This window comes from Sarcophilus harrisii, chromosome 2 (assembly GCF_902635505.1).
Source record: "Sarcophilus harrisii chromosome 2, mSarHar1.11, whole genome shotgun sequence".
Taxonomy (NCBI): Eukaryota; Metazoa; Chordata; class Mammalia; order Dasyuromorphia; family Dasyuridae; genus Sarcophilus; species Sarcophilus harrisii.
Genome location: NC_045427.1, coordinates 296,445,184 through 296,459,993, shown reverse-complemented (window position 1 = coordinate 296,459,993; position 14,810 = coordinate 296,445,184).

Here is a 14,810-nt window from a genome sequence, read left to right as displayed (position 1 = left end):
AAGAACCTATGATTACAACCAAGAAATAGCTATTCAACTAGAATCAGCATCATCTTTCAGGGAAGGCAATGGAGCTTTAATGAAATAGTAGACTTTCAATCATTTCTATTAAAAAAAAAAAGAGAACTAAAAAGAAAATTTAATCTTTAAACACAGGACTCAAGAGAAACATAGAAAGGTAAACTGGGGGAAAATATATATTATTTAAAAGTTAAACTCTTTCCCTAGATGGGAAAATGATATCTGTAACTCTTGAGAGCTGTATCTGTTACTGGAGCAGAAAGGGGGGAGGGAGGGCGATAACATGGATCTACGGTGTGGTCATCAATGGTTTCTGATGTGATGATAACAAAGAAAAAGACATTGTTGGGGAAGATCTCTACTGAATAAAGAGGAAGGGGAAGTTTAATGGAAAATTAAATCACATGAAGAAGAGCAAAAGGAATCACAATCAAAGGAAGGGGAGGGGGATGAGCATTGTTTGAAGCTTGATATCATCATCAATTTTAGCTCAAAGAGGGAATGACTTAATCATTCGATTAGGTATAGAAATTTATCTAACTCTATGAAGAAGCAGGAGGAAAAATAAGAAGGAGGGACAGGATAGAAGGTAAAGCAGAAATACTAGGAGAAAAGGTAAGATAAAGGAGGAAGGGGTGATAGCAGATAAGGTAGTGGATAGGGTTTGTTAAAAAAAAAAAAACACTTCTAAGAGAAGGGGAGTGGTGATAAGAGATAAGGTAGTGTGTGGGATGAATAAAAAAACAAAACAAAACAAAACACTACTAAGGACAGGGTGAAGAGAGAGAATAAAAATATATCCAGGGAGAAAATAGGATGGAAGGAAATATAGAGCTGGTAATCATAACTTCAAATGTGAATGGGATGAACTCTCTCATAAAAAGGAAGCAAATAGCAAGACTTGATTAAAAAAACAGAATCCTACAAATATGTTGTTTACAAGAAACACATTTGATTCAGAGAGACACATATTGCGTAAAGGTAAAAGGCTGGAACAGAATTTATTATGCTTTAGTTAAAGTAAAAAAAGCAAGGATAGTAGCAATTCAGATCTCAGAAGATGCAAAAATAAAAATAGATCTTATTAAAAGAGATAAGGAAGGAAAGTACATCTTGACAAAGAGTACCATAAACAATGAAGTAGTAATGATACTAAATGTGTCTGTATCAAGTGGTAGAATAACCAAATTACTAGAGAAGATTTTAAGTCTAAATGGGAGACCCTCTCAGAATCAGACAAATCTAACCACAAAATAAAGAAAAAAAAAACAGGGAAGATAATAGAATCCTAGAAAACCTAAATATAATAGACCACTGGAGACAACTGAATTTGGGCAGAAAGGCATATATCTTTTTTTGGCAGTACATGGCATGTACACAAAAATTGACCATGTATTAGGGTATTAAAACCTCACAATCAAATGCAGAAAGGCAGAAATTGCAAATGCTTTCTTTTCAGACTACAATGCAATAAAATTATATTCAATAAAGGGGCAGGGAAAGATAGACTAAAAACCAACTGGAAATTAAATAATCTAATTCTAAAGAATGAGTGAGTCAAGAAGCAAATCACAGAAACCAACCATAATTTTACCTAAGAGAATAACAATAATGAGACAACATACCAAAACCTATGGGATACAGCCAAAGCATGTTTTAGGGGAAAATTTATAGCTGTAAATAGCTGCATAAATAAAATAGAGAAAGCGGAGATCAATGAATTAAGTATGCATGAAACAAAAAAAAAAGGCTAGAAAAAGAACAAATTAAAAACCTCCAATTAAATACCAAATTAGAAATTCTAAAAGCCAAAGTACAAAATTGAAGTTAAGAAAACTATTGAACTAATAAATAAACTAAGAGTTGGTTTACAAAAAAATTAACAAAATAGATAAACCTTTGGATAATTTCATTAGAAAAAGGAAAGAAAAAAATTACCCATATCAAAAATGAAAAGGATGAACTTACCACCAATGACAAAGAAATTAAAGCAATAATTAGGAGCTATTTTTGCCCAATGGTATGGCAGCCATTCTGACAATCTACCTGAAATGGATGAATATTTACTAAAGTATAAATTGCCCAGATTAAAAGAAGACAAAATAAATTACTTAAATAGTCCCATTTGAGAAAAAGGAATTGAACATGACATAAATGTACTCTGTAAGAAAAAGTCTCCAAGGCCAGATGGATTTACAAGTGAATTCTAACACATATTTAAAGAACAGTTATTTCAAAAACTACATAAACTATCTGAAAAAATAGGAAAAGAAGGAGTCCTGTCAAATTCTTTCTATGACACAAATATAATATTCATACCTATACCAGGAAAAGCCAAAACAGAGAAAGAATATTGCACACCAAACTCTCTAATGAATATTGACACAAAAATTATAAATGAAATATATGCAAAGAGATTACAGCAATTTATTAGCAGGATAATACAGTATGATGAACTTGGAATGCAGAGCTGGTTTAATATTAGGAAAACTATTACAATAATTGACCATATTAATAACCAAAGCAATAAAAATCATGTGATAATTTCAATAGATGCAGAAAAATCATGACAAAATATAGCATCCATTCCTATTAAAAACACCAGAAAGCATAGGGATAAAGGGAGCTTTCCTTAAAATGATAAGCAGTATCTATCTAAACCCAACAGCAAACATCATTTGTAATGGAAAAAAGCTGGAAGAAATCCCAGTAAGATCAGGGGTGAAACAAGGATGCCCATTATCACTGCCATTATTGAGTATTATATTAGAAATGTTAGTTTTACTTGTAAGAAAAAGAGATTAAAGGATTTAGACTAGGCAATGAGGAAAAAAAACTATCACTTGTTGCATTTGATATAATAATATACTTAGAGAATCCTAGAAAGTCATTCAAAACCTACTGGAGACAATTAACTTTAGCAAAGTTGCAGGATATAAAATAAATGTACACAAATTATCAGCATTTCTATATACTACTGACAAAGTGCAGCAGCAAGAGATAGAGAAATTCTTATTAAAATAACTATATATAAAATAAATTTGTTGGGGGGGTCTAGCTGCCAAAGAACTATATAAACACAATTACCAAATACTGTTCACACAGATAAAGTTAGATCTAACCAATTGGAAAAATATCAGTTGCTCATGGGTAGGTCAAACTAATATAATAAATATGACAATTCTTATTTACTTGTTCAGTGCCATATCAATAAAAATGCCAAAAAAAATCATTTTATAGGCCTAAGAAAAAATGATATGAAAATTTGTTCGGAAAAAAAACAAAAGGTGAAGAATATCAAGAGCATTAATGGAAAAAAAAAAGGATGGTGGTTTTTAATGCGAAACCTAAAAATTACATATTTTTATATTATATTATATATTATAAAGCATCAGTCATCAAAAGCATTTCATACTGGTTAAGAAATAGGGTGGTGGGTCATTGGAGTAGATTACATTCATATGACACAATAATCACGGTCTATAGTAGTAGTCTAGTATTTGATAAACTCCCAAACTACATCTTCTGGTATAAGAATTCACTATTTGACAAAAACTGCTGAGAAAACAGTAAAATAATGTCAGAAACTTGGCATAGACCTAGGTTTCTTATCTCATAGCAAAATAAGATCAAAATGGGTACATGATTTGAACATAAAGATGATATCATGAACCAGTTAAGAGAGCAAGTGATAATTTGCATAGAGATTTTTGGAGAATGGAGGAATTTATGACAAAGAAGAACTAGAGAACATTATGAAAGACAAAATGGACAACTGATTACAGGTTGTGCACAAACAAAATTAACAGAAACAAGATAAACATTGAAGTTCAAAGGTGGAAAATTTTTTTTACAGTGCATCTGATAAAGGTCTGATTTCTAAAATATATAAAGAACTGTGTCAAATTTCTAGGACTGCAAGTCATTCCTCTTCATAAATGATCAAAGATATGTAAAGTTTTCATATAATGAAATCAAACCATCTATAGTCACATGAAAAATGCTCTAAATAACTATTTATTACAGAAATGCAAATTAAAATAATTTTAAAATAATACCTCATACCACTCTACTGGCTAAGATGACAGGAAAAGATAATGATAAGTGTTTGAGGGGATATGGGAAAGCTGGGTCACTAATCCATTGCTGGTGGAGTTGTGAAATGATCTAACCATTCTGTAAAACAATCTGGAACTATGCCCAAAGGTCCATAAAATTGTGCATACCCCTTGGTCCATCAGTGCTATTACTTTGTATCCTAAGGAAATTATAAAAGAGGGAAAAGAACACACGTGCAAAAATGTTTGTAGCAGTTCTTTTTGTGGTAGCAAAGAATTGGAAAATGAATGGATGTCCATCATTTGGGGAATGGCTGGATAATACTTCATGTACTACAGTACATGAAGACAATGGAATGTTATTATTCTATAAAAATGATGAACAAGCTAATTTTAGAAAGTCTGCAAAGATTTACATGAATTGATGCTGAGTGAAACAAGCAGAACAAGGAAAACATTGTACACAATAACAGCAAGAATGTGTGTTGATCAACTATGAAAGACTTGTTTCTTCTCAGTGAGTCAGTGATTGAAAGCAATCCTAATTGACTGGACAGAAAATACCATCTGTATCGAGAAAAAGAACTATAGAGACTGAATGTAAATCAACACATGCTATGTTCACTTCTTTTTTCTATTTCTTTGTTAACTCTCTTTCATGGTTTTTCCCTTTTGCTCTGTATTTTCTCCCCCAACATGATTCATAAACAATGTGAATAAATCTTAAAAATAAAATAAAAATAAATACTTTCTTCTCCCTTCTACCTCCCCACTGGAAAAAAAATAAACAAAAAAAAAAAGACCACAAAAAAGAAAAACAACTCCATGTAACAAAAAAAAAAATGTAAGCAAGCAAAACAAATTGCCATATTGATCACGTCTAAAAAAAGTTTTACTCTACACCCATAAATCTATCCCTTCTTCGCTGAGAGATGGGTGGCATGAGAAAGTAGCTTTATTGTTAAAAAAAAAATTCCTTGATGGCTAAAATATTGAGGCACATCTAAAAAGATGTCATTTAATATAAATGTAACTTTTTTTAAATGTAAAATGTTAACTCCACAAGTTCAATTGGGTGGCAAGAGAAAGTTAACTAGCTAGAAATTCATGGGAATAAAAGATTTAGTGGATTAATAGCCTGATAGTTTAATGTACATCAACTGTGATATTATGGTTATTTAAGCTGTTGCAATTTTAGATTATATTGGAAACCATATAGTTTTCAGAAATTAAGTTTGTAATAATTCAATTATTCAGACCATACCTGAAATATCGATTTCAACTGCTGGGACCACATTTTTAGAAGGACATCATTGAGCTAGAAAGTACTTACAAGAAGGAATCCAGGAAGTTGGAATGCTCTGAGACATTGCCTTATGAAGAACAAATGGAAAAATAGATGTTTGACATAAAAAGAAGAGTTGTGTTCTGAAGTATACAATATTCTAGTGTTTCATGTATTTTGAAGACTGTCTTCTGGAACAGGAAATGCATTTGTTTTGTTAGACAGGTCTAGAAACCATTGTGTTCTCCACTAATTCAGGCTATTGCAAAATGGAATAAATTTGATCAGTCATTATTTCCTCTTTACTAGTGATCTTCAAGCAAAGATTAGACTTCCATTTGATAGTATATTGCAGTAACATTTTCTAAAGCTAAATGATCAGACTAGAATGGTCTTTGTAGTTTCTTCTAATGTTGAGATTCTGTGATTTATTTTGATTCTTAGAGTTGAAAAGTTCATTTTGGAGAATTATCCTAAGATAACTTTTGGTTTTTGTTAAGTTTTTCTTTTCTAACAAAGTCCTTTAAAGTAACTGAAATAAGATTCAGATGCTTTCTTTAAGCAGTAGGATTAGAATTAAAAGAAAACCCCCCTACAAATCTTTTCCCATAGGAAAAGTTAGACTGTTAGGTAAATAAGATTAAAAGGAGAGACAGTATATTGGGAAACCATTAGAAGCTGCCAGTGAATCAAGTCCAAACCATGCTATTAAATGAAAATTTTAGAGCAATTTTGTGAATGGGTAAGTTGCAACTAGAATATACAACATCATGGGGGAATACTTATAACATTTCAATACCACTGTTAAATTCAGATAGATTCACATTGCATTGTTAGAAAATTGGATTGGTCCAGTTTTGATGACCCTAGTTCATACTTAGAATCAAACTATTTCTTTGTATTTTTATTACTAAATCCTTGGTATATACACACATATGTTTGTGTGTGCATGTGTATGTGTATATATATATATATATATATATATATATATATATATACATTCATCATTTATATATTCCTTCATTTATTCATCCATCCACCTATCTTTTATTCCAACTGTTTCTACTCCAGACTTCTACTCCAAGTAAAGGATTTAATCCATTCACAAAAAATTAATTGTCAAAAGAACTATAATTAAATCTTTTTATTTAGATCCAGTATTCTTTCCATATAAATTGAAGCATACTTGATATTCAATGCCTATTTATTTTCTACCAAGAAAAAGGAAAATCTAGAATGCTGCTGCTTCTTATGTAAAGAAGCAACTATCTCAACTCCTAGGTTTCCCATAAAGGGAGTATTATTCCACTGGTCTCTGTTCAACTTGTCCTTGCTTACCCATCATCAAACAATAATGCTGCTTTGCATCATCAGTATTCAGGGGATGTTATTTTGCTAATAGGCAAAATCCTACAATGACAATTTGAATGGTTTGAAACATGCATGAGATAATTTGGATTCACAGCTCTGCCAATTGCTAAATAAGTTTAGCAGGAACTGGTGCTCTCTAACTATTATGAAGTGGTACTGAGGGAACAGCCTGTCTTTTCCTATCAGGCTTATAGCAGGGAAACTGTGTCCACATTCACTCAGGAGATTAAAGAGGATCATGCCATTATTTCTGCCTTCTAAAGCTGACAATGGAGCTATGTGGGCTAAGGTTCTCTAGGAATCTTTGTTTCACCAAATTAATTCAATATATACCACTGCTTTGTATAAATAGATTCACAGGGTTTCAGAGTTTAGCAACTACTCAATATATTTTAGGTTTCTTGACCTCAACTCCTCTGTGTCTATCAATTAATCAACATATGTTTATCAAATATCTACTATAAACTGGAGACCATGATGTGTTGAATATAAAAATGTAAAAGTGTACTAATTCTTTTATTCAAAGCATTTATACTCTATTTATAAAATACAACCATATTCACAAATAAATCAATATTATATATACATATATACATACATTCATGAATACATGTATACACACATATATTCACAAATATATACTTGTATATGTATGCACATATATACATATACATCTATATATTATAATTACACACACACACAAACAGATAGATGGGAGGGGAGGGAAGGGAGAGGAGAAGGAAAGATAGACAGAGTTAGAGATGGACACAGAGAGAGAGGGAGAAAGAGAAAGAGATATTAGGTACACAGGGTATTAATAGCTAGAGGAAGTAGGAAAAGTCTCATGAAGGAGGTGACATTGAATTGAACCTTGAAAAGAGAAATAAGAATTTTTAAGAGGCACCTATTTAAAGTAACAGAGGTAGGAGAGATGAAATATTGTGGAAGGGAAGGGAAGGACATAAAATACTGGATCTAAATTAGAAGAATTAATTCTAGTTCTTTTAATAAGCTTTTTTGTGACTTTAAGTCATTTACTTATTTGGATTAGAAGATTGAGCAGTTGCAAAATGGAGACAGTAATATTTATATCACCAACCTGGGATGGTGAACTAGGATTAAAGTTCAAATTCTTTGATGCTTATGTAACCTTCAACAAATCACTTATCCTGTTTGAACTTCAACTTCTTTGTGTATAAAATGAGGAGGATGAAGTGAATGATCCCTGAGGTTCTTTCCAATTTTGCATCTATAATCCTATGGGATTGTTGAGAGGGAAGCACTTTGTAAATCATAAAATATGATAGAATTGTGGAATATTATTATTATGATCAATTCACTTTTGTGATTTCATCATTGTAGATATATAGGTACTGTAGGGTTTTTGCCCTTTGTTCTCAAAAAGGCTCATGACACCAGGGAGATGATGCCATGACATGCAAGTGAATTGGATTTAAGTGAGGGAGGACTATGCAAAATCATGTATCTCACTTCTCCCCTGCTCTCCCATCCCCCAGCCAACTGGATTCTGTGGCAAGATATATAAGGATGACTGCACATAGCTCTGGATGCCTTGACCTTAGAGCTGGTCACTTGCAAAACTTTCTCCCTCCTTCTTGCTCTCTCTCCTTCCTTCCCTCCCTTCCCTCCCTTCCTTCCCTCTTTCCTTCCTTCCTTCCCTCCTTCCTTCCTTCCTTCCCTCCTTCCTCCCTTCCTTCCCTCTTTCCTTCCTTCCTTCCCTCCTTCCTCCCTTCCTTCCCTCTTTCCTTCCTTCCTTCCCTCCTTCCTCCCTTCCTTCCTTCCTTCCTTCCTTCCCTCCCTCCCTCCCTCCCTTCCCTCCTTCCTTCCTTCTCTCCTTCCTTCCTTCCTTCCTCCCTCTTTCCCTCCCTCCCTCCTTCCCTCCTTCCTTCCTTCCTTCCTTCCTTCCTTCCTTCCTTCCTTCCTTCCTTCTTTCCTTCCTTCCTCCTTCCCTTCCCTCCCTCCCTCCTTCCTCTTTCCTTCCTCCTCCCTCCTTCCCTTCCTTCCTTCCCTCCTTCCTTCCTTCCTCCTTCCTTCCTTCCCTCCTTCCTTCCTCCCTTCCTTCCTTCCCTCTCCCTCCCTCCCTTCCTTTCCTCCTTCCCTCCCTCCCTCCCTCCCTTTCTTCCCTCCTTCCCCCCTCCCTCCCTTCCCTCCTTCTCTCCTTCCCCCCTTCCTTCCCTACCTCCTCCCTCCTTCCTTCCTTCCTTCCCTCCCTCCCTCCCTCCCTTCCTCCCTCCTTTCCTCCTTCTCTCCTTCCTCCCTCCTTCCCTCCTTCCCTCCTTCCCTCCTTCCTTCCTTCCTTCATTCCTTCCTTCCTTCCTTCCTTCCCTCCCTCCCTCCCTCCTTCCTTCCTCCTCCCTTCCCTCCTTCCTCCTTCCTCCCTCCTTCCCTCCCTTCCTTCCCTCTTTCCTTCCTTCCTTCCCTCCTTCCTTCCTTCCTTCCCTCCTTCCTCCCTTCCTTCCCTCTTTCCTTCCTTCCTTCCCTCCTTCCTCCCTTCCTTCCCTCTTTCCTTCCTTCCTTCCCTCCTTCCTCCCTTCCTTCCTTCCTTCCTTCCTTCCCTCCCTCCCTCCCTCCCTTCCCTCCTTCCTTCCTTCTCTCCTTCCTTCCTTCCTTCCTCCCTCTTTCCCTCCCTCCCTCCTTCCCTCCTTCCTTCCTTCCTTCCTTCCTTCCTTCCTTCCTTCCTTCCTTCCTTCTTTCCTTCCTTCCTTCCCTTCTTTCTTTCCTTCCTTCTATTCTGCCTTCCTTCCTCCCTCCCTCTCTCCCTCTCTTCTTTTCTTTCTTTTGTTCTTTTTTTCCTAGTTAAAATTTGTTATTGAATTGTTTTAAGTTCTTTAATCAAAACATGCTTTAAGTACTCATCCATTAGTCTTTGTGTATAGGAAATAAATCTGTGACTCATACTTGAGCTACATTCAGTTGAATACCTTGCTACTCTAGATGTGAGGTCAAATATAGACCTTAAATAATTTGATCAACAAGCAGTACAGTTGTGGTTTAAGTAGGTGAAGAACAGAAAAATACGAGGAGTCTAGTGCTCATCTAATTAAAGGTCAAATCCTCCCAAATCTGGGTCCAGAATGACTGAATGCATGGATCAAAATTTGTAAGGAAACTCTTTTAAAGAAAAGGGAGTGGTTTTAGTGTCCCAGGATATTAGGCTAAGTGGTAATTTCTTTCTTCACTTTCTTCAAAGTGGTAATTTCTTAAAATTAAACATTTTTCCCAATTACATTAAAATATTTATTTAAAATTAATTATGCATTCTCTTTCCCTTTCCCCTTCACCCATTCAAAAGGCAAGCAATTTGATTATTATACATACAATATCATGCAAAATATATTTCCATATTATCAGTAGTAGTTTTTTAATGTTAGACAAAATCATTCTTAGTATTTTATATCTACTCTCTCCTTTTGGGAGCATTTTAAATATTTTTATTTATCCCACATCTCCAGTTTAAACAAAACACATTTTTACATTTGTTTTTAAAATTTTGATTTCTAGATTCTCTTCCTTCTTCCCCCCCCCCAAATGAGAAGACCCATGTGAAGTTATGTAAAACATTTCCATAATGTAAATTTCCATGCTGTAAAAAACAAAAACAAAACAAAACATAGATTTCTCCCTCTCCTCCCTTCAAAAAACAAACAAACAAAAAAAAAACAAAACCTCAAGAAAAAAAGAAAGTAGAAAATGTATGTTTCATTCTGTATTCAAACACAATCATTTCTTTCTCTGAGGTCTGGATAGCATTTTTCATTATTAGTTCTTTTGAGTAGTTTTTAGATCATTATATTGCTGAGGGTAGCAAAGTAATTCACAGCTGATCATCCCACAATTTTGCTATTCCTATGTACACAGTATATTTCACTTTACTTGAGTTCTTGGAGGACTTTCAGGTTATTGTTGTTGTTATTGTTTTTTTAGCATCCTGAATATCACTTCATATAAAACAATAATATTCCTTTAAAATCTCATACTTCAACTTATTCAGCCATTTCCCCAATTTCTTTACTCAGAGAAAAGAGCTGATATAAATATTTCTATAGATATAGGTTATTTTTGAAAATCTCTTTTGGCATTCATGACTAGTAGTAACATTGTTAGGTTAAAAATATGCATTATTTTATGACCCTTTGGAAATAGATCATATCTGTTGATCATTGATCAATTGGGAAATGCTCTTATTTTAAATATAAATTTGAACCAATTCCCTATACATTTGAGAAACTTCATCAGAAAAACTTCCTTTAAAATTATTTTCATAATTATTATTGCTATTTCCCCCATTTATTCTATTCTTTGTTTCCTTTCATCCTGTCCTTCCTCAAAAACATTTTAATTTTGATCAGCCTTCCCCCAATATTCCCTCTCTTCTATCACCTTCTTCCCTTCTCTTATCCCCTTCCTTTCCTAATTTCCTACAGGATAAGATAGATTTCTATACTATGTTGAGTGTGCATATTATTTCCTCTTTGAACCAATTTTGTTGAGAACAAACTTACCTCATTCCCTCTTCTTTCTCTCTCCTCCTCTCCACTGAAAAAGCTTTTTCTTTCCTCTTTTATGGTAGATAATTTACACCATTCTACCTTCCCCTTTCTCTTTTGCCCAGTACATCTCCCTACTACCTTTTAATTTTATTTCTTTTACATATTATTCCTTCATAATCAACTCATACTTGTGACCTCCTAACTACTATAATAATGAGAAAGTTCTAATGAGAATTCTCCCAAGTAGATATGTAAACAGATAAACTTTATTAAGTCCATTATAATGTCACTTTTCTTATTACCTTTTTATGTATTTGAAAATCAGATTTTTTATTCAGCTATGCTGTTTTCATTACAAATTATTGAAAATCCTTTATTTCATTGAATATCCACCTTTTCCTTTGAAGAATTATATTTAGGTTTTCCAGGAAGGTGATTCTTGGTTGTAATCCTAACTCCATTGCTCTCTGATCTAATATAGCACACTCTCTTATCCTTTAATGTAGAAGCTGCTAAATCTTGTTTGTTGTGACTATGGCTCCACTATATTTGAATGTTTTCTTTCTGGATAATTGCAATATTTTCTCCTTGACCTGGGAGTTCTGGAATTTGGATATAATATTTTGAGGAGTTTTTAATCTTGGTATCTCTTTCAGGAGGTGATTGGTGAATTCTTTCAATTTCTATTTTGCTTTTTAGTTCTAGAATGTCAGGGTGGTTTTCCTTGATAATTTCTTGAAAGATGATATCCAGATTCCTTTTTTTTTTTCATCATAGCTTTCAGGTTAAACCAATAATTTTTAAATTCTCTTTCCTGGATCTATTTTCCAGGTGAGTTGTTTTTCCAGCAAGATATTTCACTCTTCCTCCCACAATTTTTCATTCTTTTCATTTTGTTTTACTGTGCCTTGATTTATCATAAAGTCATTAGTTTCCATTTTCTCAATTATAATTTTTAAGGAATTCTTTTCCTCAGTGAGCTTTTGTACTTCTTTTTCCAGTTGGCCAATTTTGCTTTTTAAGGTATTCTCATTAGATGTTTGTATTTCCTTTTTTCATCACACTCATTTCTCTTCCCAATTTTACCTCTGCCACTTTTATTTGATTTTTTCAAAATCCCTTTTGAACTCTTCTATAGCTTGAGACCATTTTTATTTTTCTTCAATGTAGGAGCTTTTATTTTGTTTTCATCTTCTGAGTGTGTATTTGATTTTTCTTGTCACCATGATAACTTTCTATGGTTAGAATCTTTTTTTCTGTTGTTTACTCTTTATTGACTTTAAGACAAAACACATACTCCTTGGTGGGATTTATATATCTCAATGATCTAGTTCCCACTGACCTTTCCAGTCTTATTTCATACTCTTCTTTTATTATATTCAGTATTATACTGCTAGATATTTCCCAAACTCAATATGTCATCTCTCCTACTTCCACATATTTAATTCCATTTTCATCTTTATGTCTCACAATACTTACCTTCCTTGGAGATTCAGCTCAAATATTATCTACTTTGAAAATTCCCTTTGTGGATGCTCAGCAGTTGAGAGTGTCTGAATAAGTTCTGATATATGAATATTATGGAATATTATTTTCTCTATAAGAAATGATCATCAGGATAATTTCAGAAAGGCCTGGAGAGACTTACATGGACTGATGCTAATTGCAGTGAGTAAAACCAAGAGAATATTGTACACAACAACAAGAAGATTATAAGATGATCAATTCTAGTGGATATAGCTCTTTTCAATATCAAGGTGATTGAGAGAGATGGAGAGAACCATCTGTTCTCAGAGAGAGGACTGTAGGGACTGAGTGTGTCTCATAACATAGGATTTTTACTTTAATTTTGTTATTTACTTGCATTTTTTTCTTCCTCATTTTTTTCCTTTTTTCTCTGATTTTTCTTGTGCAACATGGTAATTATGGAAATATGTACAAAAGAATTGCACATGTTTAACATATATTGGATTACTTGCTGTCTAGGGGAGGGGGTGGGAGCAAGGAGAGAAAAACAAATTTGGAACACAAGATTTTTCAAGGGTGAATGTTGAAAAGTATCTATGCATGTATTTTGAAAATAAAAAGCTTTTTTAAAAAAAGAAAATTCTTCATCCACCTGGTTATTAGTGCTCTTTTACTCCTTGCATTCTTTTATATTTATTTTTATACTTGTATTTCTGTATATTTCATCACCAAAGGAATTTAAATTCCTAGTGGAAGTTTCTTTTTCTATCTGGAACCTAATGAAATGCTTTGCATATGATATTTAAGAAATATTGATTGAATTGAATTGAAATGAACTGATTATCTCTTTTATGGGTTTTTTATTTAATATAAATCTGCATATGGGTAATGTAAACAGTCAGGATTACTTTGATGTTGAATAAAGAAAGCCTAAAAAATGAAAGAAAACATCCTTTGTATCACTAATATACTTTCTGTCATATTTCCACCAAAGGCTTATGGATGGTTGGCTTCAGGCTTCCATTTGGACAGCTAGATCAAAACAGCAATAGAACAGCATGCTATAGAAAGGGATAAAAAAAGAGACAGGTTCATGTTCTATTTTACTTTGTTCAATTTTAGAAGTGCCAGCTGGCCCTGCCAAAATATGACTGTGCTCTTGGGATACATAGAGTTTAAGTCTCCCTTCCATTCCCATATCTCCCCATCCCTTCCCCCTCCCCCCCCGGTGCCTCAATTTCTAGTCTAATATGCACTCTTCTTTTCTGCATTCAGGAGGGAATATATAATGAAAATTTCCATGTTAGTTATCAGCTGTCAACAATGACAAATTTCAATTTCCATCCTAGGTGACAGATCACAGCAGAGAAAGAAGTCAGGATGACACATTGGGATAACAAACATATGACAGGTCTATTTTAATTGTCTTTCTTATTCATGCTTAACCTCTGTTATTCATTAGAAGGGGGAAACTAGAAATGAAGGTATTCTTTTTCATTTGTTACTAATAACAGAGGAAGGTAAATAGAGTGTTTGTATATAGAGGATATTATCCAGATTCCATTAATTTCTGGATTGGCATTCTCAAGAGAATCTTCTGTGACCCAATAGAGATCAATTCTTGTATCTTTGAATATGTTAAAATAATTTGCATATAATCAGCTGTCTAGTTATTCCTATTGATCATCCATAAAGTATTTACAATTAAAAAGAATGGGCATATTGTTTGTTTTATTTGCAAAAAGATGAATTTTGACTACTCTAATAGTGGGAGGTAACACTGGTGAAATCCCATATTTGTTTTTATTCTTTTCAACAGAGCTGGCTCATTTCTCCCTTTCATTGCTGCTTGATACTCAAATCAGTGATAATCTCTATAGATATCTGCCATACAATTTTGTTCCTTTTTCTTTTTCTTCTGTAGAATCTAATTTTTTTATTTTTTGACAGAGAGAGAGAGAAAGAGAGAGAATAAAATTATGTTGAAATGACTACAGTGGCATGCTTTGGATGTATTTATTCCTTGAAAGAACTGCTTTTATATATGTGAATAAAATAAGAGGGAGTTCTTTGCTTTCATCATATTTCAGTTGTCAT